The 27,076-nt window shown below is 47.7% G+C and overlaps 1 pseudogene; it reads right to left on the reverse strand.

Moving 5' to 3' along the window:
• Positions 1 to 2,451: 2,451 nt before the first annotated feature.
• Positions 2,452 to 25,816, reverse strand: LOC145391917 (uncharacterized; annotated as a pseudogene).
• Between the last annotated feature and the right edge of the window lie 1,260 nt (positions 25,817 to 27,076).

A 27,076-nucleotide genomic window follows, 5' to 3' on the forward strand; every position in this document is an offset into this window, starting at 1 on the left:
CAACGAAATGACTGTGTTGGATTGAGGCGTCTGACAATAGATAGATAGACAGTGTTGCTAACTCTTGTAAGTTTATCCAGACATATAGATTAGTCAAAATAGTTATGTTGCCGGATGGAAGCCCAATATATGCATATGCAAAATAGTCAGTCAAAAGTATTCATTCATGGGTATGATATACTTTTATCAATGAGTATTTTTGTGACTTTAATGGTCTATAGTGTTGCTAAGTAAGGATGGAGGTTTGGAGGGTGAAGCACTTGAAAGGGTACAGCAGGGAAGATAGGTTGCTGGTTCCTTGAAAGCAGTGATAAGAAATAGGGAAGTGAGCATGGAAGTGAAAAAGTTACTACGTGACAGTATTGTGATACCAACTCTAACGTATGGAAGTGAAGCTTGGACGTTGTTGGAAGGACACAAGTCAAAAGTGAGAGCAGTGGAAATGAGTTATTTAAGAGGAGCCTGTGGAGTCACATGGAGAGACAGGCTGACAAACGAGGATATAAAGGAGCGTTGTGGTGTGAATGTGGATGTGATAGGAAGCGTTAGGAGGAATACACTGAGGTGATTTGGCCATGTGGAGAGGATGGAGGGTGAAAGACTGACGAAGAGAGTGTATGTGAGTGAGGTGGAGGGGGGAGAGGGAGGGGAAGGCCGAGGATGAGATGGAGAGATGGGGTGGAGAGGTATATGAAAGGGGGGGGGTGTGAGTTGGGAGCAGGAGAGTGAAATGGCGGGGGACAGGGCGACGTGGAGGCGATTTGTTTGTGGCCACCCCGAACGGGATTGAGGCGTCTGGCAATAGATAGATAGATAGATAGTGTTGCTAACTCTTGTAAGTTTATCCAGACATATAGATTAGTCACAATAGTTATGTTACTTTTCAGATCTAGGACCGAGTTAGGGCTCACCAGCTAGGTAGCAGACGACACCTAAAAGTCCCTCAATGAATGTTGGGGGTAGGGTTGTGAGAGGCAGACTGAATAAGACCTGGGATTAGGTCATGTTTGACCTCTGGGATAAGGGACTGAATAAGGAGGCTGTCAGAGATTAAGCAGCGTGGATAGCCGCCATTAGGTGACCAAGGCTGATGCATGCAAGCATGTTGGAGCCTTTATAAACGAAATGAAATGATCTCTCATTACAAAGTGCATGTGCAAGGTGAGTCCCACTTTCACGGTTTTAAGCTTAAACCAGGCAACTTTTTCTCTACTAATTCTATACATCCATAAACCCAATCTTAATCCTTACACAGCTTTCATCCTCTCACTCATCCATTTCTCACCTTTCTCCTCTGTTTCATAGAATGCCACTCATTATTGTACACATTAACTACTTCAACTCTGTTACATTGGTTACTCACACTTTTCATGTTCCACACAGTCATATAAATCTGCCTCATTTTCTTTGGCCTGGGTGTAAAGGACCAAATTGAAACTTAACAAATTACTCACTGGTCTGACCGAGATTCAATCTCAGGCCCTCACACTTAATACGCGTGCACGTTACCACTGAGCCAAAGAGGGGATCCCCACATTGCCTCTAAGCAACACGGGCTTTTATACATCCCATTACATCACTCTTTTCTCCCCCTGGTGATTAATTTGGTCAGTTTCGAACACACGTGGTAGCGTAGCACACTGGAGGCCACTGCTGGGGAGAGCCCGCGAACCACACACAGACAGCTCACTTCCTGGGATGTAAGGCTTAAGACACTGTCAACAAAATCATGGCCCTCTAAGCCCCGCCTCGCATCCCACCCCGCTGCCAACCAATGTAAAGAACCAAACTGAAACTTAACAAATTAGTCACTGGTCTGACCGAGATTCAATCTCAGGCCCTCGAGCTTAATACACGTGCACGTTACCACTGAGCCAAAGAGAGGATCCCCACATTGGCTCTAAGGAATGCGGGCTTTTATACACCCCATTACATGGGCAGGAACAGGATCTAGACCCGATGTTTTCTTTGCCTTTGCCAGGGGGAAACTGGAGGTTGGGGGAAATGAAGTTCCATCCATCATCTTTTTTGGCAGTCAGGAATTCAGGGACTATAGGGGCAATATTCATTTATCCGTACCCCAGGGGTTAGTTATAAACAGTGATGAGATCAGTTCATTTGTCAGTTCAATTCAGTTCCAATTCCGAATAAAACTTGAACTAACCAATTCCATTTCAGTTCATTTGTAAAAAAAAAAAAAATCTTCAATTCCAGTTTAAAAGCTTTTCAGTTCCAGTTCAGTTCTGTATGGTTGATATTTCATTAATTTCAATTCAAAATCAGTTTGAATATAGGCCTACCATTAATCTAATGAAAATAAATAAAAATTCAAGGTTTCAAATTAACACTTATTTTTTATAAAAAATGCTTTCCCGCAGAAACCAGTCACATTCATTACCAACCAATAGTTCAAATGGCTTAATTTTTTTGTATCAGTAAACAAAATATGAATCAGTCCAAGCTACTGAGGATTTCATCAATCATCATAAGCTGCTCAAATCTTTTATTGCTTAATCCGAGGCGTCCCGTCAGCGTATGGGTACGTTGCAACATTTTGCATTTGCCAGTCCCATTGACATACTGGTACGTTGCGCAATTGCAAGGTTCATAATTTGCACAATTTTTAATTTTCGCGCGTGATTTTTCGTACGTATACATGGGACACCTTCCTCTATTCCTCTACAAGATGCCAAGCAGGGACAATGCCTTACACCACATAACCTCCCCCCCCCCTGCACTCCATTGTCTCAGCAATTCTGGCCAATAAAGACATTCTGGGCCAAAGTGATTCCCCAATCGATGACAATGTGGAATACAAAGTTTACATAGCATTAGAGGAAGAAACAGTCAGAAATGATGATCAGGTAATGTGGCAAAAGAAGGTCAGGTATGGCGATGAGTTAGTGAGTGAAACAATGTTTATAATGCCTATATTACTGTTTGAAAACCAATATACTCTCTTACTACATACAAATTCGTACCAAGTAAATAAATAAAAACCGTTTATGAGTGGTGTGAAATAGTTACCCTCCCATAGAACTCGTTTTCTTTGGTGCCAGCCTGTTAGAAAACCCAGTCAGGTAAGGAGGTACTGCTACCTGGATCGAGTATTTTAAACCTCAGGTGAGCGATTTCTCTACGAAATTTCGATGTTTCTCACCAAAAGCGGAGGTTTTAGCCAAAAAAAAATTTTCAAAAATACCTCGGGATTGGGGGGTGTCGGAGGTGCGAAATAGCTCGGGACATGACGGGTTAAATTGCACCCCTCTGGCCAGAAGAGCTCCCCAACAGTGGAGAATAGTCGTTCCATCAGAATCAATGTAGCAGGAATGTCTAGGTACTTGTTGCCAGACTGGTGAGGACAGGCTGCTTAGCCTTCCAGTAGCCAAGGGGATTCCCATCATCCTGTAGACATGGTTGGTTGAGGTAGAGTGAGGCCTCAGTTGGTATTGGTGTAGAAGACCGGTTGGCCAGGGCAGAGAACTTGCTCATCGATGGTGGTTCAGCAAGGGAAGTGTCCGTTATTGTAGAATCAACTCGCCATGCCATATTGTATTTCAGTCAGATCATGAATGTCTTGCACTTCATGTCATGACACTAGTCCAGCTTGTAGCATGGGTTTAAGGTGGCAACTAGCTGGAAAGCCTCCATAGACTCAAACTTATTGAGACAAGTCTCTGTTGAGGACTGAAGTGCAGAAACAAACTTTTTTTTTTTTTTAGCACTTCATGAAGACTAGCTAAAGCACCCCAAAAGCCACGAACACAGTTACCTACCAGACTAGATGTCACCATGTTTTGTCCCTGTGTAATGGGGTGTATAAAAAGCCCACGTTGCTTAGGGGCAAAAGCGGGGATCCTCTCTTTGGGCTCAGTGGTAACGTGCGCGTGTATTAAGCGCGAAAGCCCAGGATCGAATCCCAGCCAGGTCAGTGATTAATTTAAGTTCCAGGTTGGTTCTTTACATTGGTTGGCAGCAGTGTGGGATGTGAGGCGAGAGCCTTGAGGGCAATAATGTTGTTGTACAGCCTTACATCCTGGGACTGAGCTGTCTATGTGGTTCGCGGCTTCCTCTAATGGTGGCCTTCAGTGGGCTATGCTACCACGTGTGTTGGAAACTGACCAAATTAATCACTAGGGGGAGAAAAGAGTGATGTAATGGGGTGTATAAAAAGCCCGCATTGCTTAGAGGCAAAAGCAAGGATCCTCTCTTTGGCTCATTGGTAATGATATTAAGTGCGAGGGCACAGGATCGAATCCCAGCCAGATCAGTGATTAATTTGTTAAGTTCCAGTTTGGTCCTTTACACCTGAATCTGATTGGTCATATATTTAAATCACTCAAGCATATCACAGAGGAAAAGGAAGTGGAGGAGCATTGTCGTGTGGATGTGGATGTGATAGGAAGCGTTAGGAGAAACACACTGAGGTGGTTTGGCCATGTGGAGAGGATTGAGAGTGAGAGACTGACGAAGAGTGTATGTGAGTAAGGTGGAGGGAAGGGAGAGAGAGGGGGAAGCCAATGATGAGATGGAGGGATGGAGTGGAGAGGTATATGAGAGAGAGGGGTGTGAGCTGGGACCGGGGCTGTGAAATGGTGGGGTACAGGGTGACATGGAGGCGATTTGTTTGTGGCCACCCCTTACGGGATTAAAGCATCAGGTAATAAATAGATATCACAGAGCTCCTCGATGGTGTTCAGCTCATACAGCTTCAGCTTGTGGGGAGTGTCAAGTTTGTCCCACATTTCTGGCTAAACTCGAGATATTGGCCTCATCACTGTCAGCTGCCTATTCCAGCATGCACATGTTGCCATTTGGAGCTTAAATTTATTTGAGAGCACTTGTGCAGCCACTGTTGGGTTCCTGCAGAAGCTGAAAAGCTTTGATACCTTGGCAAGAATTGGCTTGATCTAGCCATCTTGCTCCATGCCATCTTTCACTACTAACTGCAAAGCATGAGCAAAGCATGGACTATGGTTGGGGATAGGCATTCTGAAATACCAATACCAAGGGAGGCGCGGAAAGGGCCCGAGCAAGACGGGCGTATGTCCCCCGCTGCCATGCGCCCCACCTCCCCTCAATGGAACCCGCGGGAGGTACGCCATCCTGCTGCACTATCCTCGACCCAGACCAGTGCTCTACAGAATTGGGATGGGACTTGTGTAGCAATAATCCCCAGTAGGACCACAATGACACAAGAATGCTCATTGTGCTTCTTACATTTACTGCCCCCTGTAGGACCGCAACGACACCCACCATGCTCATCAGGGAAAGGATGCCCACTATGCTCCTTTCACCTACAAGCCCAAGCAGGACCACGGCGACGCCCACCGTGCTCATCAGGGAGGGAACGCCTTCCGTGCTGCCCTCACCTGCGGTCCCTACTGGGAGCAGGACCGCGGCGATGCCCACTGTGCTCACCGGGGAGAGGACACTCACCGTGCTCCTCTCACCTACAGTCCCAGGGTCTAGTGGAACCTCGGCAGTGCCCATTGTGCCTGACGGGGAGGGAATGCCAACCGTGCTTCCCTTGTTTGCTACCCATGTGGCATCTGCCGAGGGCAATGCCCTTTGCTTGCCTCACTCCTCCAGAGGCCAAGCAGGATGCCCCTCCCACTCTCCCCACACCCAAAAGGGCAGAGGTAGCTCCCTAGTGGAGTCGCTGTTGGAGATGGTCAGGAGAGGCCCCATTGTGAGTCTGGGGGTATGCTCACTACAGCCAGCACCCCGACATCACCAGTTGCTGTTGGACTCTCCCAGTAGGAGATGCTGCAGGCATCCCCTGATGGCCTCTCGACGAAGATGAGACCACAGGCCCCAGCCACCAAGGGATGCCCCCAGGACTCCCGGATGAGATCTCCCCTGACTAGTCGGCGAGCCATCCTCCACCAGGAGTAGGCGCAAGGCAGCATGCCTGCTCGCTCTGTTTGGCCCCAGCCCAAAGGGCCGACGCTCCTCCCGAGACTCCTCCAGGGAAAGGCCTCCCTCAACGCTGCCCTGCAGCCCTCATCTGACCATCTGGTACACGATGGTGGTCCCGCACTCCTCCAGTGAGCGCACACTTGAAGGAACCCCTCCCACACCTGGGCGACACCTGCAGTTACCCTGTCTTCATTTCACAATTTTCATCTCTGTACCTCCAATAGTGTGCATAATATACTACATTGTACTGTGCCCAGCCACTGTATGTTTGTATGGTAATATATGTGTAAGACCCCTATACTCAGGGAGCAAGGAGTTGAGCCCTGAGTACATAGCATAACACTGGTGGCTAGCAGTGGTTCTAGATCCGGTCAGAAGAGCAACTAGGAACGAAAAGGGAAAACCTGACAAAATGGCAGCCAAACCATACGTACAATGGCCAAAATTCGATCCTGAATAGTGCAACATAGACACATACACGTGTATGTGATTAAACTACTATTGGACAACGGATTCGAGCACGCCAAGGAGAAGATAGCAGTAACACTACCCCACCTGAGAAAAGCAGTCTTAAGCATTGCCACAAAGATCTTCCCTGAGCTGACATGGGTGCAGTTCACACAAATTGTGACTCAAGCAGTCACACTATCACTGGGGAAAGTCATAGCTTTATCCCAGCTAGACCCCCTCACCCATGACAGCAACCTGGACGACACTCTCAGCCAGGCCAGGCAACTAGTCACTGCCGCTTACCCAGAGGCTGACACAGCCACCTGGGAACAACACATCTTCAACACCCTACTGGGGATCCTCCCCAGTGCCATAAGAGAACACTTTACAATCTATGACCCAACAGTAGACCTTGACAGGGACGTCCATCTCGTCAGGCATCTTCTCACCGCTCGCACCATCCCATAACACATCGGTGCAGTGAGCAGAGTCCTGACACACAAGGCACTACACCCAAAACCACGGACACCCCCCACCCACACAGTTCCTCCAACACCACCCACTACGCCCAGGGCGCTCCCCACCAAGAGGCACCCCACCTCTAAGGAGAACACCAACCTCATCTCAATAAATCCATGGGAATTCACAGCCTGTAGTCATCGGTGTCCTATCCACGACATACGAGAACAGCTGAAAGCTGCTCGGCGCAGACCAGCAACTCAAGGGGGCCGCAAGGTCTCTTCCATAGAAGACGAGTGTGCCAAGGACAATGCACCCTCCGCCAAATAATCTGACCCTGGGGAAGCAGAGCTGGACGAGGAAGATACCCCAAGACAGCTGGATTTTTAGGACTGCTCCCGCACCTCCCCATGGTGGCGGGGGCCATCTCACAAAAATATCATCTCCCAGTCTACAACAAGATGAGACTGAATAGGGTGAAAGCAAGACTACTGGTTGATACGGGAGCAGCCAGATCCTGCCTCTACCACCAATTCTACTCCTGCCGTGCCTCGGCTTTCAGCCTGCTTCTCCCCACTTACCTCGTAGATGTGGGAGATGGACCCTTGCCTATCCTTGGGGAAACTCGGGCCTTGTGTGCTGATACTCACCATAAAGTATCAGCCCAGCACCAATTCATTATCTATGACTCAACCTGCCATCCTTACAATGCTTGCTTAGGACTGAACCTCCTGCAGAAGCTACACACTAGTACTGACTGTCACAAGCGATGCCTCCATTTCCAGAAGTCTCCAGCCCCCCCCCCCCAGCCACATTGCACATGCGCACCTACACCTTCTCCCTTGTCCCACGCCCCCACCCACTATGTCCTCTACCTTACTCCCCCTTGCCCCTTCCCTTCCCACTCCTCCACACACCACTCTCCCTGCCACCATTGCCTCCTCCCTTACTATCCCTCCCCAGCACGAGGCCTGGCTCCACCTGAACAGGCCCACCGGAACCTCCATCCTATTCTCCCTGAGCTTGCCTTCTGGAACTATTTCATCCTGTCTGCTATTTCCCACCTTCCTCCTCCCCCACCTCAAGGCAGTACACATTGCCAGCATCTCCACCACCCCTCTCACCCTTCCCAAAGGATTAGTGGCTGGTGAAATGGAAGAAGCAGAACTATGGGCACCACCTCCCTTCTCCCCTGCCACCCTTCCCCCTCTATCAGGACATCTCTCACCACACCAAGCTGACAGCCTCTAATGCCTCCTCCTGGACTTTCAAGACCTCTTCTCGTCAGGACTGGCGGACATTGGCCACACCACATACCTGGCACATGAAATCCACACCATAGGGCCACCTATTCGCCAACCATCTCAAAGGAAAAACTTTAAACAACGGGCTGAGGATAACCGGCAGGTCCAGAAAGTGCTCGATGCTGGCATTAGATCCCCATCTACCAGCCTTTGGTCCTCTCCAGTCATCTTAGTTAAAAGGAAAGATGGCACCATGTGCTTCTGTGTGGATTACCAATGACTGAACAATGTGACCACAAAGGATGCCACCCCCCTACCCAGGATAGATGACTCCCTTGACTCCCTGTATGGAGCATCCTGGTTTTCCAACTTGGATCTCCAATTGGGATACTGGCAGGTCCCTGTGCACCTGAAGGGCACGGGGAAAACCGCTTTCTCAACCAGCAACGGGAAGCATTATGAATTCAACATCCTCCCCTTTGGATGCTGCAACGCCCCCACTACATTTTCCCAGCTGATGGCGTCAGTTCTCAGTGGCCTCACCTGGGAAATCTGCCTGGCATACCTTGATGACATTATCATCTTCAGCCAGACCTGGGCCGACCACCTCCAGTGCCTTAAACAAGCCTTCATCCGAGTCTGACAGTTAGGGCTTAAGCTCAGGCCGTCGAAATGCATCCTGGCTGAACAGTCTGTCTTCTTCCTAGGACATGTCATCTCCAAGGAAGGCATAGCGCTTGACCCTGACAAACTGTGTGCTGTCACAGACCTCCCCCTACCACGAGATGTCCATGAAGTCCGTGCCTTTATCGGGCTCACGTCCTACTACCAACGCTTCGTGAAAGGATTCGCCAACATCGCAAAACCCTGCATGACATGACAAAAAAAGAGTGAACCTTTCACCCGGACAGACGATCGCATCACTGTTTTTCACACCCTCAAGACCAAGCTCATCATCGCACCGATCGTCACATTTTCCGACTACATCCTGCCCTTTCCCCTGTACACTGATGTATCCCTAGTAGCAAACGGCACCGTCCTTGCCTAGGTCTAAGAGGGACGAGAACACATCATCGCCTGCGCCAGCCATACCCTCAATCAGACAGAGAAAAACTATGCCACCACCAAACAAGAATGCCTAGGCATCATTTGGGCCTTAGACCACTTACAGGCCTAGCTGTCAGGCACCCACATCACAAAAATAACAGACCACCAGTCCTTGCAATGGCTACGCCAGTCTCAGACCCAACTACCCCTAGTTAGTCAGGTGGAGAGAAACTCTCGAAGAATTTGACTTCGATATAGCATACCGGCCCAGCAAATTACATTCAAACGCTGATGCCCTGTCCTGGCTGCCCATCAGTACTGCCACCAGATTCCTACAACAATTTCATAACAAAGATCGCCCCAACTGGATACCACCCCTAGTATTCTCTAAGCTCCACGGACACGGCCACCACCTGTTCACCCGTACCAGGCATATAGTGCTCGACCCAGACACTACCCTCAACACAATGATCCACTTACACTCAGACAATGGCATACATCTCAGGACCAAGAAACTCCTGCACTGTCCAGCCAGGCATGTGCGCTAAGAATGGATGTCACATGGATGCCCAGCCCTTCAGGGAACAACACTGCCCATGAGCCATGGCAACTCTTGTCTGTGGGCATAGTTGGACCCCTACCACCTTAAGCAGGCTACAAATACATCATAACCTTCGTAGACACCTATTCGAAATTCCAGATTGCCTGCCTGGCCAAAGAACACCACACTGTTACTGTGGCTGACGCTGTCGTCCGCCAAGTTTTCCCCTACTTCGGCATCCCCCATGCCCTTCACACTGACAACGCTGTAGAGTTTACCAACAAGATATGGAAGGCACTCGCCATCATCTTCGGGTACAAGCACTCTCACTCCTCCCCATACTGGCCACAGGGGAATGGGATATGCAAGAGAAGTCACCGCACTCTTCTCAGCCAGGCACAAGCCAGAATAGAAGAAATACAAAATAGGGACTGGCCAACCCACAAAAAAATTTTGCGGTGAGGAATGAACACCGGTCCCCAGGAAGACGTCGTTACCCCTCACAAATGAGTGTTCAGAGAAACTCCACTTCTCCTACCACTCCAACGTCATCTACAGCCCCCTTTCACTTTCCCCACGTCAGACCCCCTTCACCATGTCAGAAGCCGACTGCATCACCTACAAAACCACCAGGACCTTCAACCTGACATCGCCCCTGCCAATCCCTACAAGCCCAGGAACTCATTTATGGTGACTCAGTTACCCATCCCTAACAAACTATCACCCCGATTCTTGGGACCATATACAGTTATTGATGTTCCCAACCCTTACCAAGTAACCATCCAATACTACAACACCCTGCGCCCCTACCGCAATCGCCACGTGCGTCTCTTCCGCCCCCCACTCACCACCTCTAAACCATGCCGCACCCACTCCCCCTCCCAGGAAGCCGCACCACCTCCCACCTCCCCTGACTACATGACTGACTCGTACTCATGCTACCTCACACCATCACACTCTTCACCCTCACTCACCCCTCCCTCCACAATCATGTCCCCCACAACACCCCCTACCAACTTCACACCCTCCCCACAGACCCCACACGCACCCCCGGTGACCTCACCTCCCACATCAACAACCACCACCGGACACAAAGGCACCGCCATCTAACCAGGGAACCCTCCACCCACTCCCGGCCACCTCACAGTGTGACCGGTGCTCCACACCACCTACACCTGTCCTGACCCCCACCACGTCTAGAGCCGGCTGTCTCATGCCCACACACTCCTCACCCTCACTCACCCCTCAGTCTACACCCACGTCCTACACCAGACCCCACACCAGCTCCCCATCCTCAACCGCCACCACACCACCACCACCAAGCACAAAGACACCACCACCGAAACCAAGAACCCCCCACCCCCACCAGGTCACCTCCCCATGTGGCCCGAGCTCCTCTCCACCTACACCTGTCCTCATCACCACCACTACCAGATCCGGCCATTTATCTCACCCATCAACAAGATACGCACCCACAACCTCACCCCCACCCCCACCACCTCCAACACCACCCAGACAATCCATCTTCTGCTCCCCCACACCAAACACCTCCTCCATAATCCTCAAGATAAATCAGGCAAGATGGAAAATTCCAGTGGCCAGACCAACCAGGATGATTTAGGTGTGTCCCTCACGACCTCATAAAACCAGGTTGCTGTCACGAGTCGGCTAGTGACATTGGCTTTTGTGGGAAACCGCGAACTCAAGTGGAATCCCTGTTTATCGTTCAGTTAACCGCTCATTCGGATGGAAGCTTTGTCAAATCAATTTTTCAGTGTCATAAGTGATCGTCTTTGTGTGAGACATTAGCGCTTCCGCTGAGCGATTTGTTTTGAGCGCGTTTCGCTCACTCGACCGTTAGAAAAATGCGGCCTAGTGCTCCGCTTTTCTTTCCCACGACTTATTCAGTCCAGTGTTTGCTTTGACGGAGGAAGGTTCTGTGCTCCAACAAGTGAGAAGTCAGCCCAGGCTCTACTAGACTACAGTTTCCCAGGCTCCCACCCTTGATTTGGGTGATACACAGCATTCATCGACCAGTATTTCTTTTTGTTTTCCTAGTCTTAAGAGTTTAGTTAAGGTGTTTTTCCTAGGCGTAAGGATTTAGCTCTTGTATGAGTGAGTGAGTGCGATCTCTTTATTTGATTTTGAAATGTAACGTCAAATTTATTTTGTAATCAATAAATTTAACAGTTCTTTTTCTTGAGCTTACCATAATGTAAACGCTTGTTTCATTTCTCCGCAGTTAAGCTTATTTCTCTTATAGCTCCTAGCTTGCATAAACGTTTGCCATTCATAACTGGTACTTAGGCCAGTCTTGTGTATTAAGCTTAAAATCCGTTGTGCCACCTAGAAGTTAAGCATCAGCAAGAACCTGATAAACGTTTGCCATTCATAACTGGTACTTAGGCCAGTCTTGTGTATTAAGCTTAAAATCCGTTGTGCCACCTAGAAGTTAAGCATCAGCAAGAACCTGATACTATTATTAGTATTAGTTATTTATTGTCAGGGGTGAAGTAACTTTTTCCAGAGGCTAACAGTAACAGCAATTGAGTAATTAGTCTCTGCTGTGTACTGTTGAGAAAGTTTATAAATTCTCGTTCTTAGAGAATCGTGCGAAGCAAGTCAGCGTAAAGTAATCGTTGCTTGATTTAGCAAGACAATCATTGGCCCTGCTCTTTAATATTATTGAATATTATTATCACTTAAATAATATTTAGCATTTATTTTAAAAACCCCATGATATTTTAAAAACCCCGTGACAATTGGCGACCTCATTCCAGGATATTAACTCCTAGCTCTAAAGCTATTCACGAGATAGTACTCACTCGTTCATATTTAGGAATTTATCATTAAAGTTTATAGGCACAAGTTTACTGGTGTTTACCGTTAATTTAGCAAGTGAATTTTTGCTTTATTAATTCATAGAGTATTTAACTCTATTTAGTACTTTATTTTTGGTAACGCCAGACGATTTTATTCGCTCCTGGGTAGCCGCCATACCCATTGTGTTAATTATTGAGTCTTCTCAGTTATTTGCATTTTTGCTCTAATCTTTGCCAGTTAACTAGATAAGACTGGTCACCACTAGCTTGTGTCTGTACTCTTTACTTGTGTTATTAGCATTCGTTGCGAAGCAGTCAGTACTCAGTTTCGGTTTGCTTAATAAATTAGCGCCATGGCTACCACTGTATTTTTACAGGAAGCCAAAGAAATGGGTCTTACAGACCCAACTGAAATTAAAGAGTACATACTCTCACGGCATAATATGGACCAGCAGCGCGAGAATGATGCCCGTGAAGAGCATAAGATTCAACGCGAACACGAGCGAGAACAGCGCGAATACGAGCGCGAACAACATGAACGTGAGCGAGAACAGTGCGAATACGAGCAGAAACAGCGTGAACTCGACTTAGAACACATGCGGGAACAACGTGAATATGAACGTGCCGAACGTGAGGCACGAGAAAAACATGAGCTTGAGGTTTTGAAGCTCAAGCGAGATTCCTTGGCTTCAGGCACATCTGCTGCAGCCAACCCAAGCTCCACTAGCGCTCTTCCTACACATGTCCTGGCGACCCCACGCATCAAGCTTCCTTCATACAAGGAAGGCGAGCGAATCGAGCTGTACATAGCTCGTTTTGAGGACATGGCAGACATGTATCAACTGGATGAGGCAGCTAAGCGGCTCCAATTTCTTGGTTTATTTGAGGGCCCTGCCCTCGATATTCTCCACAGAATTCGTGGAGACAATCTCACATACGAGATGATGAAAGCTGCACTCACTCAGGCGTATGGTCTCACAGTAGACGACGCCAAAGTTCAGTTCATGCGAGCTCGTCTCCAAGACAAGGAGACAGCTGTCCAGTTCCTCGACCGTCTCACTGCTTACTTAAATGAGTGGATGGAGAAAGATGAAACTCCTTCCACGTGTGAGGGGATAATTGACCTTATGCTGCGTACACAGCTAGAGAGGTCGTGGCCTGCTGAGCTCATAGCACAGCTTAAGATCTGCCAGGTGAAAGATGCCAGCCAAATGGCAGAAAAGGCTGACGCATTCTTTACTGCATATGGGTATCAAACTCGTAAGCAAAACACCTGGAACAGCAGAAAAGATACTGCCAAGTCTGGGAAGCAGTCTCAGACTGAACCCCAGCAACAAGGCCGTTCTCAGAGTAATGGCCAAGGTCCAAGCAAACAGCAGAAGGACCAGGGGCAAAATACACAGCAGCCTGCTTGGAAGCTGTACAACAAACACCCCAACCAGCAGCAGTTCCCCAAGCAGCAGCAGCAATACAAGGACAAGCCACGTAACCCTCAGTCAGGTCAATTAGTGTATCGGAGGCAGGAGGCAAATGCTGCCTTCATTCCACGACAAACATACGGTGGTGCCATCTCTACCAGTACAGGTACTTTCCAACAGTTCACGAGTTCCCCTTCGACCATGAACTCTCCTCTACAGGTAGTCAGTGCTCCACCTCCTCAGATGGTGAGTACGACTCCTCAGGCACCTAGTTCCCAGGGCGCCACGTTTGCCGCATCGGTTGTTCCGCAGTCTCATGAATGACTGGCTGCTACCTCCTCAGACCCTTCCACCAGCAACACTGCCTTTCTTGTTCAGCCAGGGTCTGTGGGAGGTGTTTCTGTAAATGTTCTGAGGGACAATGGTTCCTCAGGTTGCTCTGTTAAGCAGAGTTTAGTTCGGCCTGATGAGTATACTGATCGACAGATCCAAGTTAGACTTATTGATGGATCAGTGAGATTGTTCCCTGAGGCATGTATCCAGGTGGCGTCTCCATTTTTCACTGGCCTGACAGCTGCAGTTGTCATGCCAGAACCTTTATTTGACCTCATATTAGGCAACATACCTGGGGTCAAAAATAGTTGCACCGTAGATGTTGCTACTCAGACTTCGGCTGCTGCGATAACACGATCCATGGCCAAGGCTCCAAATCGCGTCACTCCGTTGACCGTCGCAACGCCGCAAGATCTGATTCGTAGTCAAGATGTTGTCCAAGAGCAACAGACTGACTCGACACTTGCCTCAGTGCGCAAGAAGCTGGAGGGTAAAGTGATCAAGTATTCACGGGGAGGACAAGCCAGGTTCCTTCGTAAGCGAGGACGGCTGTACCGTGAGTCACAGACACCCCAGGGTGAGGTTCGACTGCAGTTTGTCGTTCCTGCAAAGTATCGCCGAGCAGTGTTTGAATTAGGTCATTGTTCAGCAATGGGAGGTCACATGGGTCAAAAGAAGACCTCTGACCGCATCCATGCTGACTTTTTCTGGCCAGGAATGGGACGGGAAATAACGAGGCTCGTACGTTCCTGTGATGTGTGTCAGCGTACCACGGACCGGGGACGTGTCCGTCCTGCGCCATTGAAACCAATGCCCATAATCTCTGAACCGTTCGAGAGAGTAGCAATTGACATAGTTGGGCCAATCTCTCCTAGGGCTAGTGATGGATTAAAGTATATCCTCACTTTTGTTGATTTCAGCACACGGTGGCCTGAAGCCGTGGCCCTTAAGAATATAGAGGCCGTCACTGTTGCTGAGGCATTAATTGAAGTGTTCTGTCATGTAGGTATCCCTAAGGAGGTCTTAAGCGACCGGGGTTCGCAGTTCACTTCAGCAATGATGAACGAAGCGTTCAGGTTGCTGTCCATCCGAGGCTTACGGACTACGCCGTATCATCCCATGTGTAACAGGTTGTGTGAGAGGTTCAATGGAACTCTCAAGAAGATGTTGAGGCGCATGACCGCCGAACAGGCAAAGGAATGGCCGCGGTTCATTGCTCCTCTTCTGTTTGCTTATCGAGAAGCCCCACAGCATTCATTGAAATTCTCACCCTTTGAACTGGTGTATGGACGGTCGGTCCGGGACCCACTTCAAGTCCTTCGTGAGTTATGGGACGATGAAGAACCCGACCCTGAAGTCAAGACCACCTACACCTACGTCCTTGATTTGGCTGACCGCCTCCAGTCGACGTGCGAGTTAGCTAAGGAAGAAATGATCAAGGCGCATGAAGTTCAAAAGGCTTATTACGATAGGAAGGCAAAGCTTCGGAAGTTTAATCCAGGCGATAAATGCTTGGTATTACTCCCCACTGCCCAGAACAAGTTCTTGGCGCAGTGGAAGGGTCCATTTGATGTAGCAGAGCGCATTTCAGACCTCAGCTACATAATTCAGATGGGGAATCTTCGTAAAAGGTTCCACATTAACATGTTGAAGGCTTATCATGAGTCAAACCCCGAGGAGACTGGCCTACAAGTAGCTGATGATTGTGACCAGCCACTGGAAGAAACCAGGGCAGCCGCGGTGATCCCAGCTGATGACCATGATGACGAGCCCTTAACCGCTCAGTCCCGTCAGGAAGAGACTGTTGGAGATGTTTTACTTAACCCTGACTTAGCGGTAGGAGTGCAAAATGCCTTAAGGTCACTGCTCTGTCAGTATGCTGATGTCTTCTCAGACCAACCTAGACTTGCAAAGGTTGCGTGTCATAAAATTGAGTTGACCAGCAATGCTCCTATAAAGGTTAAGCAATATCCGATTCCCATGCGACTACAGGATCCAGTAGATAAGGAAATTGCTGACATGGAGACTGCAGGCATTATCGAAAAGTCCTCATCTCCTTACTGTAGTCCGATGGTAGTAGTCCGCAAGAAAGATGGTGGAGTCAGGATTTGTTGCGACTATAGAAGGCTCAATGCAATCACCAAAGTGGATGCTGAGCCAATGGGTGACCATATTGCCATCTTCTCCAAGCTGGCAGGGTCACGATATTTCACGAAGCTTGACCTAGCGAAGGGATTCTTCCAGATTCCTCTTCATCCTGAGAGTCGTCAGTTCACTGCCTTTGCTACTCCTAGGGGGTTGTACCAGTATAAAGTCCTCCCATTTGGATTTACCAATTCCCCAGCAGTATTCAATCGTGCCATGAGACAAGTGCTCCATGGTATTGTAGGAGTAGAGATGTTCGTTGACGATGTCCTCGTTCATTCCGCCACATTGGAGGAGCACCTCAGACTCCTGGAAATTGTCTTCAGTAGACTCCAGAGTTTCAACATGACTGTGAAGCCTAGCAAATGCAAGATTGCTCACAGTGAGGTGGAGTTCCTCGGACATATTGTTGGCAACAATCACTGCATGTGTCAGGGTGACAAGATCAGGAAGGTTAGAGAAGCCCCGAGACCCGTGACCAAGAAACAGGTTAGGGCATTCCTTGGCCTACTGGGATATTATAGGAGTTTTATCCCCAACTTTGCTCTCATTGTCCAACCGTTGAACGAAATGCTACGGAAATATGCTTCAAACACCATTGAATGGGGAGAAGCGCAAGAGAGATCTTTTGCCACCCTCAAGAATATGTTGTGCAAGGAGCCTATCTTACAGTTGCCTGATTCCAGCAAACCTTTCATACTGCGAACTGATGCTTCACAAGATGGAGTAGCTGCCGTATTGATGCAGGAATCGGAAGGTGGAATCTTCCCAGTGGCATACCACAGCCATAGGCTAAAACCCACCGAGAGGAATTACAGTACTGTTGAGAAGGAACTGTTGGCTGTGGTTGATGGCGTTAAAAAATATTCTGTCTATCTATCTATCTATTGCCAGACGCCTCAATCCCGTTTGGGGTGGCCACAAACAGATCGCCTCCAAGTCGCCCTGTCCCCCGCCATTTCACTACCCTGCTCCCAACTCACACCCCCCTGTCTCATATACCTCTCCACCCCATCCCTCCATCTCATCCTCGGCCTCCCCCTCCCTCTTCCCCCCTCCACCTCACTCACATACACTCTCTTTGTCAGTCTTTCACCCTCCATCCTCTCCACATGGCCAAACCACCTCAGTGTGTTCCTCATAACGCTTCCTATCACATCCACATCCACACCACAACGTTCCTTTATATCCTCATTCATCAGCCTGTCTCTCCACGTGACTCCACAGGCTCCTCTTAAATAACTCATTTCCATTGCTCTCACGCTTGACTTGTGTCCTTCCAGCAATGTCCAAGCTTCACTTCCGTACGTTAGAGTTGGTATCACAATACTGTCATGTAGTAACTTTTTCACTTCCATGCTCACTTCCCTGTTTCTTATCACTGCTTTCAAAGAACCAGCAACCTTTCTTCCCTGCTGTACCCTTTCAAGCACTTCACCCTCCAAACCTCCATCCTTACTCATCACACTACCCAAGTACTTAAACGTACTCACATTTTCCAATTCCTCACCATCCAACCTCGCTGTACATTCACTAACTTCACCCCTCTCAAAGACCATCACTTTACTCTTCCCTACATTCACCTTTAGATTCCGTTTCTTACACACTCTCTCAAACTCATCTACCAAGCCTTGCAGCTCCCCTTCGTCTTCACTCAACAACACAGTATCATCTGCAAACAACAGTACAGGGAGTTTCCAAACACTCTCCTCTCTCACCAGGGCCACTCCAACATCCACTACCCTACCTTGTACCTCTTTTATTACCCCATCCATGTACAGATTGAACAACCATTCAGACATGACACATCCCTGTTTCAAACCAACTTTCAAAGAGAAAAATTCACTTAGTTCACCATCCACACGCACTGCAGCCTTCGCATCATCGTACATACTCTTTACAGCATTCAACAACGTCCCATCTACTCCATATATTCTTAACACTTTCCACAATCCTTGTCTATCCACCCTGTCATATGCTTTCTCCAAATCCCTGAAAGCCGCATACAACTTCTTTCCCTTCTCTAGAAACTTTTCCACTAAAGATCTAAGAATGAATATCTGATCTACACAACCTCTTCCCTTCCTAAAGCCTCCCTGTTCTTCTCCAACTAATTTCTCTGTTCTTTCTCTAACTCTGTCTATAAGTATCCTACCATACACTTTCCCTATTATACTAAGAAGACAAATGCCCCTATGATTACCACACACTTCTTTTTCCCCTTTTCCTTTGTACAAGGGAATAATTATACCTGACTTCCAATCCTCCGGGACTCTACCTTCCTCCCAGGCCAATCTGCACATCTTCCATATCCATTCTACTACTATCTCTCCCCCATGCTTCAGCATTCCACCACACACTCCATCAATTCCTGGGGCTTTCCCCGATTTAACTTTCTTCATTGCTTCCACAACTTCTATCCTACTGATTTCTTCCCGTCTTCTCACCTCCCTCCTCCTCCCAGCCATTCCCCAGCCACTTATACTCGCATTACTTCCATCCTCTATGTTCAACAATTCAACAATTCCTTAAAGTGTTCTCTCCATCTGTTCACTTTTTCTCCCTTCTCCACTAGTAATCTACCATTTTTATCTTTCACTCCCCTGCTAACTTCACTTCCACCCTGTCTTACTCTTTTCACTTCTCTCCAGAACATTTTCTTACAGTCCCTCCACTTTACACTCAAATTCCTTCCAAAGTCCTCATCCACTCTCTTCTTACTCTCTCTTACTAATCTTTTCACCTCTCTCTTTCTTTCCACATATAACTCTCTCTTCCGCCTCTCAACTTCTTCCACGCCCCTATTTCTCATCCATTCATTGTATGCTTTCTTCTTTTGTGCCACAGCCTATTTCACCTCTTCAGTCCACCACGCTGTTCCTTGCACCCCCCTCCGTCTTCTCTTCCTTCCACACACCACATCACATGCTGCACATATTTCTTCTGTAAATATCTTACACAGACCTTCCACGTCTCCCATCTGCTCCAATTCATATTTGCCCAATCGTTCCTCCATTTCTCTCTTATACTCTGCCTTTTTCTCATCCTCTTGTAACCTTTCCACTCTCCTTGCAACTACTCCTTCCTCTCGTCTTTCCCTTCTTCTATTCCTCCATCTTACTTGCATTCTAATTCTGGCCACCACCAAGTAGTGGTCAGAAAGTCCACTCCCCCAACCTCTATACACTCTTGCATCCTTTACACATCTTCACATCCTTTCATCCACACACACATAATCAATCATTGCCTTCCTTTCATTCAGTTCACCACCCACCCTTCTCATCACTCGCCATGTATACCTGTGGATCATTTTATGCCTGAAGAGGGTATTGGCTATCACCAACCCCTCCCAGCACAAATGTCCACTAACGCACTCCCATTCTCATCTATCTCAGCAGGCACACCCCACTCACCAACTATTCCATCCACCTTCACATTCCCAACTTTACCATTCATATCACCAATCAAAAACACTCTCTCATTCCTTGCAAACTTTTCCATGCACACTTCCACATTTGTCCAGAACTCTTCTCTCACTCTTCTAGCACGATCTTGCGTTGGTGCATACACACACACAATCGCCCACATTTGTATTCCAACTTTCAACTTTACCCACACAATCCTTGATCCAACTGATCCATACTGTCTTATGCTCCTCTTCCATCTTTTACTCACAACTATACATACTCCTTCCTTTGCCCTCTCATTCTCACCTACTCCTGCACATATACCCCATCCATACTCCCATTCTCTCACACTTTCTCCTCACCATTTTGTTTCAGTTATTCCACATGCATCCACTTTCGCACCCTCAAGCACCTGGACAATCTCTCTCTCTCTTTCACCTCATCATTCGCTCCTCTTACATTCCATGTACTCATTACCAAGTCCTTTGTCCGGTCCTGGGTCGTCATCGTTTGGTCAGTCCTTGTCCGAGGCTTCTTGTTTGTTTTTTTAGTTAGTTGACTTCCGGGGAGGGGCACTAACCCTCTGCCAACCCTTTTAGTCGCCTTTTACGACAAGCAGGGATACTGGGGGAGTATTCTTGAAAAACCCCCTACCCCTAGGGGGGGTAGGGGGGTTTTCAAGAATACTCCCCCAGTATTATTATTTATTTGGGGCATCATTTACTCTTGAAACTTATCATATGCCACTCACTAGTCTTAGCACGACCAAGACGGCTAATGCAAAATTGACACGCTGGACACTGTATTTACAGCGTTTAACCTTATTGTGAGATACATCAAGGGAAGTGATAACGTAGGTGCAGACCTGATGTCTCGCCAGCTAACTGCTGACTAACATGGGCAGTTGTTGCATGCTGGGTTCTGCGAAAGGCGTCCTCAGAGATTTGAGTAATCTAAGGACCAGCCTGGTTCCCAGTCAAAAGTGTAGACCTGACGTCTCACTTGTTGGCCCCACAGGACACAGTATGTCCAGGGCCTGTACATACACGTGTTCCGTAGGTTAAGGGGGAAGTTCGAGAGAGAACTCCGCAGAGGCGACTCGAGGCTATGGAAGACCCGAGTTTGCACAAGGATTCTCAGCTTCCCGATACTAATAAAAGTACTGTAGGTTAAGGGGGAAGTTCGAGAGAGAACTCTGCAGAGGCGACTCGAGGCTGTGGAAGACCCGAGTTTGCACAAGGATTCTCAGCTCCCCGATATTAATATAGGTACTGTAGGTTAAGGGGGAAGTGAGAACTCCGCAGAGGCGACTCGAGGCTATGGAATACCCGAGTTTACACAAGGATTCTCAGCTCCCCAATACTAATATAAGTACTGTAGGTTAAGGCACAGGTTGAGGACCCGTGTGCAGTTCGAGGCTATGGAAGACCCGAGTTTGCACAAGGATCCTCAACTTGCCGACACTAATCGTGTGCTATAATTAATGGCGACCTCGAATGTACGAAGCTTAGGCTGTCACTTGTATTTTTCAGCTAGAGCGTACTTTTCGTAGCATGTACTGATTGCTAGGCAGAGAGAGTAATTGTAACGTAATAAGAATTTTGTCTCATTGACACTTTTGATGCTCCACCTTAATTGGTTTTGCAGGTACAGCAATGGGTGTAGCAGTTTTGCTGTGTGGGCCAGCTGATCATCTGCTGCACGCTGCCGCCTCTTCTCCTCTGCCTTCGTCGTCGCCATATTATTATTTACTGTGTCATTTTACACGTAGGTACAGTTACACTACAACTGTCACACCTACACCGTGTATTACATACACCACGCTACACAACAATTAGTTGTCAGTGTAAATGTAGCGAATGTTCGCTCAGTTTGACCTGAGTACAGGATTTTCACCGTCGTCACGGAGTTTTTCCCTCAAGCTTGCTTTTATTAACGTAAATATGAGGTTTTCTTCGCTCACTGGCGACTGCGATTTTCTCCTGTAGCAGGATAGCACACACACCACAGTGTGAATCTTGTGTGACTGAGCTAGGATTTATATGTATGCATATTGAAATCTTTTTTCTGAAGGAAAAAAGATTTGATTTTCATGGGGTGTAATGTCACGAGTCGGCTAGTGACATTGGCTTTTGTGGGAAACCGCGAACTCAAGTGGAATCCCAGTTTATCGTTCAGTTAACCGCTCATTCGGACGGAAGCTTTGTCAAATCAATTTTTCAGTGTCATAAGTGATCGTCTTTGTGTGAGACATTAGCGCTTCCGCTGAGCGATTTGTTTTGAGCGCGTTTCGCTCACTCAACCGTTAGAAAAATGCGGCCTAGTGCTCCGCTTTTCTTTCCCACGACTTATTCAGTCCAGTGTTTGCTTTGACGGAGGAAGGTTCTGTGCTCCAACAAGTGAGAAGTCAGCCCAGGCTCTACTAGACTACAGTTTCCCAGGCTCCCACCCTTGATTTGGGTGATACACAGCATTCATCGACCAGTATTTCTTTTTGTTTTCCTAGTCTTAAGAGTTTAGTTAAGGTGTTTTTCCTAGGCGTAAGGATTTAGCTCTTGTGTGAGTGAGTGAGTGCGATCTCTTTATTTGATTTTGAAATGTAACGTCAAATTTATTTTGTAATCAATAAATTTAACAGTTCTTTTTCTTGAGCTTACCATAATGTAAGCTCTTGTTTCATTTCTCCACAGTTAAGCTTATTTCTCTTATAGCTCCTAGCTTGCATAAACGTTTGCCATTCATAACTGGTACTTAGGCCAGTCTTGTGTATTAAGCTTAAAATCCGTTGTGCCACCTAGGAGTTAAGCATCAGCAAGAACCTGATACTATTATTAGTATTAGTTATTTATTGTCAGGGGTGAAATAACTTTCTCCAGAGGCTAACAGTAACAGCAATTGAGTAATTAGTCTCTGCTGTGTATTGTTGAGAAAGTTTATAAAATTCTCGTTCTTAGAAAATCGTGCGAAGCAAGTCAGTGTAAAGTAATCGTTGCTTGATTTTGCAAGACAATCATTGGCCTTGCTCTTCAATATTATTGAATATTATTATCAATTAAATAATATTTAGCATTTATTTTAAAAACCCCGTGATATTTTAAAAACCCCGTGACTGTTGCCTCACCTGTCTCCAGCATTCAGCCCAGAGTCACCGGCCAGTTAGTACACCCCATGCCTCCAGAAATGAAGATCAAACACGTGCTCTGGACCCCTGCCCAGGGAAACAAACAATGCCTCTGATGGACACCGCAACTTCTGCATCTCCTTCGGAGAAATACACCTACCTCCACCCTCGAGATAGTGTACCAACCCCACCAGGAGCCAAACCTACCTACACATCACTGGACCTCACTCCTCCAACACCTCATGCCAACCCACCAGACTGCTACCTCTGACATCTACCACCTCCAACCACGGGGACATGACTTTTTCAGCCGTGACGGTGATGAAATACCAATACCAAGGGGAGACCACAGGGAGGCATGGAAAGGGCCAGAGCAAGATGAGCATACGTCCCCTGCTGCCATGCGCCCTTCCTTCCCTCAATGGAACCCACAGGAGGTACGCCATCCTGCTGCACTCTCCTTGACCCAGACCAGTGCTCTCCAGAATCGGGGTGAGACTTGTGTAGCAACAGTCCCCAGTAGGACTGCAACGATGGCCACCATGCTCGTCGGGGAAAGGACGCCCACCATGCTCTTTTCACCTACAGGCCCAAGCAGGACCATGACAATGCCCACCATGCTCGTTGGGGAGGGAACACCCACCGTGCTTCCCTCACCTGCAGCCCCCACTGGGAGCAGGACCGTGGCGATGCCCACTGTGCTCGCTGGGGAGAGGACACCCACCGTACTCCTGTCACCTATAGTCCCAGGGCAAAGTAGAACCGCGGCAGTGCCCACCTTGCCTGTCGGGAAGGGAACGCCCATCGTGCTTCCCTCATCTGTAGCCTCTACTGGGAGCAGGACCGCGACGATGCCCACCGTGCTTGCCAGGGAGAGGACACCCACTGTGCTTCCCTCGTCTGCTACCCCTGCGGCGCCCACCGAGGGCAACGCCCCTTGCTCACCTCATTCCTCCAGAGGCCGAGCGGGATGCCCCTCCCACTCTCCCAGCGCCCAAAAGGGCTGAGCTAGCTCCCTAGTGGAGTCGCTGTTGGAAAGGGTCTGGAACAGCCCCATAGTTTGTCTGGGGGTAGGCTCACTACAGCCAGCTCCCCAACATCACCAGTTGCTGTTGGACTTCCCCAATAGGAGACTCCGCAGGCAGCCCCTGACGGCCTCTCGATGAAGGTGAGGCCGCAGCCCCCAGCCACCAAGGGACACCCCCAGGACTCCTGGACGAGACCTCCCCCGACTAGATGGTGAGCTGTCCCCCACCAGGAGTAGGAGCAAGGCAGTGCTCCTGCTCGCTCTGTTCGGCTCCAGCCCCGAGGGCCGACACTCCTCCCAAGGCCCCTCCAGGGGCCACCCCACAGCCCTCATCTGATGATCCAGTACACGATGGTGGTCCCGCACCCCTCCAAAGAGCGCACACCTGAAGGAACCCCTCCCACACCTGGGCGACACCTGCAGTTACCCTGTCTTCATTTCACAACTCTTATCCCTGTACCTCCAATAGCGTGTATAATATACTACACTGTACTGTGCCCAGCCACTGTATGTTTGTATGGTAATATATATGTGTAAGACTGATTAGCCTGTGTTTTGAGCCCTGTTACTTTGGTTGCATGCTCTAGACCCAGTCTTGGAAAGAACCCAAACCAGACCCCCATACTAAGAGAGCAAGAAGTTGAGCCCTGAACAGGTAACATAACACAATCAAACCTTGTAGTGTCAACAGGTGGTAGGATATCACAGCCATTATCATGAAACTCACCATCTTCTTCATTAAGTTGTTCCACTGGGAATAGAGTGAATGGCTTCACCGTTGCATTATCAGTAACTATAGAATTTACTTTCAACATCATAGGAGGCCACTGTTTCTTGGTACATGTCGTACATATTGTCTGAAGTATACGAGCCTTTAATTAGGAGACATGCCAATGTTACGCTGGTCATGGTGTGGGCAAGGATGAAGTGGCCAGTTACACCTATAAATGACCTTATATCCCTACTGGACCACAGGTCAGTGGTGAGACACAGATTCTGGACTTGTTGCAACTGGGACTTCAGCCCTGTCTGAACTGTGATTGAATGCTGCGGCAGAAGCACACTAATCAGATGCTTACGCCTGGACATTACGACATGGTAGTTGCCATGAGTATGTGGAATCGCTTACTTTCAGCTAGAGACAGAGGAAGGAGATCATGGGCAGTAATTGCCACAATACAGTTAGTCCCATCTGTTGTACTCCGGTGGATTTCCACTTGGTACTGGTACTCTTTCTCGTGAACTTAGTCATAGAGGGTTGTTTTGGATCAACTGCTGCTTTGCATTGATGTATGGATAGTTCTTCTGAAAAGAAAAACACAAAATACATATAATTAAGTATGCATTCACCCGCACAAGCTTATTACTAATCTTCTTCAGGTTTAGAATTCATAGAGATTTTCCGTAAGAACAGATATCACTGACAGAATTGTATAGCCATTTCAGGTAATTTTTATATCCCAATTCCATGGCATGCCCATGATATATTTCATGACAGTGATTGTCTCTTGAGAAATGGCAGGATTCTACACCTGAAGAATTAATTCTGTAGGTATTGTTCTCCTAGACTGCATTGCTGGTTATGTGAAATAAGCCATTGATTAGATTAAGATGTCCGATGTTATATCTAATCAACAACATAAATATTTTTTCCCTTTTTTGAAAATGCTAACCCCTTCTGTTTCAAGTATCTAAAATTGAAAATTAATATAATTTATACAGTGCCCACTTTTAGGTGTCTCCTGAAGTTTTGCTTTGATAGATCCAGCAGCAGCCTGGTTACATTGACAACAAACAGCTGTAGGGTTTCCTGGTTTACTCTCACTGGAACTTGAAGAAGGCATGATGATATGACCGTGCACATTTGATTTGGGTGGCATTTTGCTCACATAGGCAATCTGCTTTTGAAACAGAGATCTAAGTGACCTGTCAACTTGTAAAGTGACACTGCTGAGTCTGCCTGCTGTTATTTCAATACTAATATGTGGAATGCCCTAGTCACTGCAATATGGATAGGAGAAGTAAATGGAGGGCAGAGTACTAAGCTTATGCTGCCAGTCCCAGATCAGTGGGGCAGGGCAAGCTAGAACATGTACTGAACACGTGTGTTTTACCCACACCATCTCAGTCAGGCCCACTGACAGGAACTGAACCTGTGAATCTTAACACTAGCCGTATTGTGAGATGAGGGCCAGTAGATTTACTATCAGGATTTCAGGTTATATTTTAAGACTTTGTATTGCTACTGGATGTTTTATTGGGAGCTCAATTGTTACACCCACGGAGTCTAGTAGATTCTCTCACTCAATGTATCATGGTAAAGGTAGGAAATTTCCAGTGTGTGTGTTGCCCAGTGTCATGACTACTGTATGTTGTGTACACACTGAACAGTCTCCTCAGCAGATTTGTTGGGAGGGCAGCAGATCTCTGCCGATTCGTGAAATTCTACTATTATCAGACTCGTGACGAATAAGCAACAAACATCCGCTTACTTACATTTGTCTTCTCCCTGGGTAAATAAGATGTCTCCTGACATGTTATAGGTGTAGAGATTAATAGAAGACAGTTTAAATAGTAAAACAACGTTGATATATGTGAATGATAAGAAACTTATTTGATAATACACTCAACCCCCTGCCATTGCGGCTTCAGCTTTCACGTTTCTCTGCTATCACGGCTACCTAAAAAACTGCACAAACACGACTATCGCGCCCCAAATACGTGCTATAGCACACCGGAAATGGTGGGAAAAATAAAAAGTGTGGGTGCCTGGTACCCCACAGACAGTTGAGGCAGGTTAAGGCGTGGCAGAAGAGGCCAAATCGCTGGAGCAGGTTTTGCTGAGACTACTGGTGAGGAAATCCGAGAAATGATACAGCCTGCTGCAATTACTGCCAACGAAATTATTGGAGATGATGATGTGGCACAAGAAGAGGATAGCCCAGGAGAGGATGAGGAAGGTGTAAATGTGATGCGTGAGGGATTATCCATGGCCGACATCAAGAAGTTGATAGACTTGAGTTACCAGCTATGCCAACGCCTTGAATAAGATTTGAAAATCAACAGCAAAGCAAGGTACACTTTTATTAACCAGTGGATTGTGAGCCACAGCTCAGGCTGAGAAGCATTGCGTTGCGAGC

The sequence above is a fragment of the Coenobita brevimanus genome, chromosome 20, assembly GCF_032717465.1.
Source record: "Coenobita brevimanus isolate Jiangsu-jjx chromosome 20, ASM3271746v2, whole genome shotgun sequence".
Taxonomy (NCBI): Eukaryota; Metazoa; Arthropoda; class Malacostraca; order Decapoda; family Coenobitidae; genus Coenobita; species Coenobita brevimanus.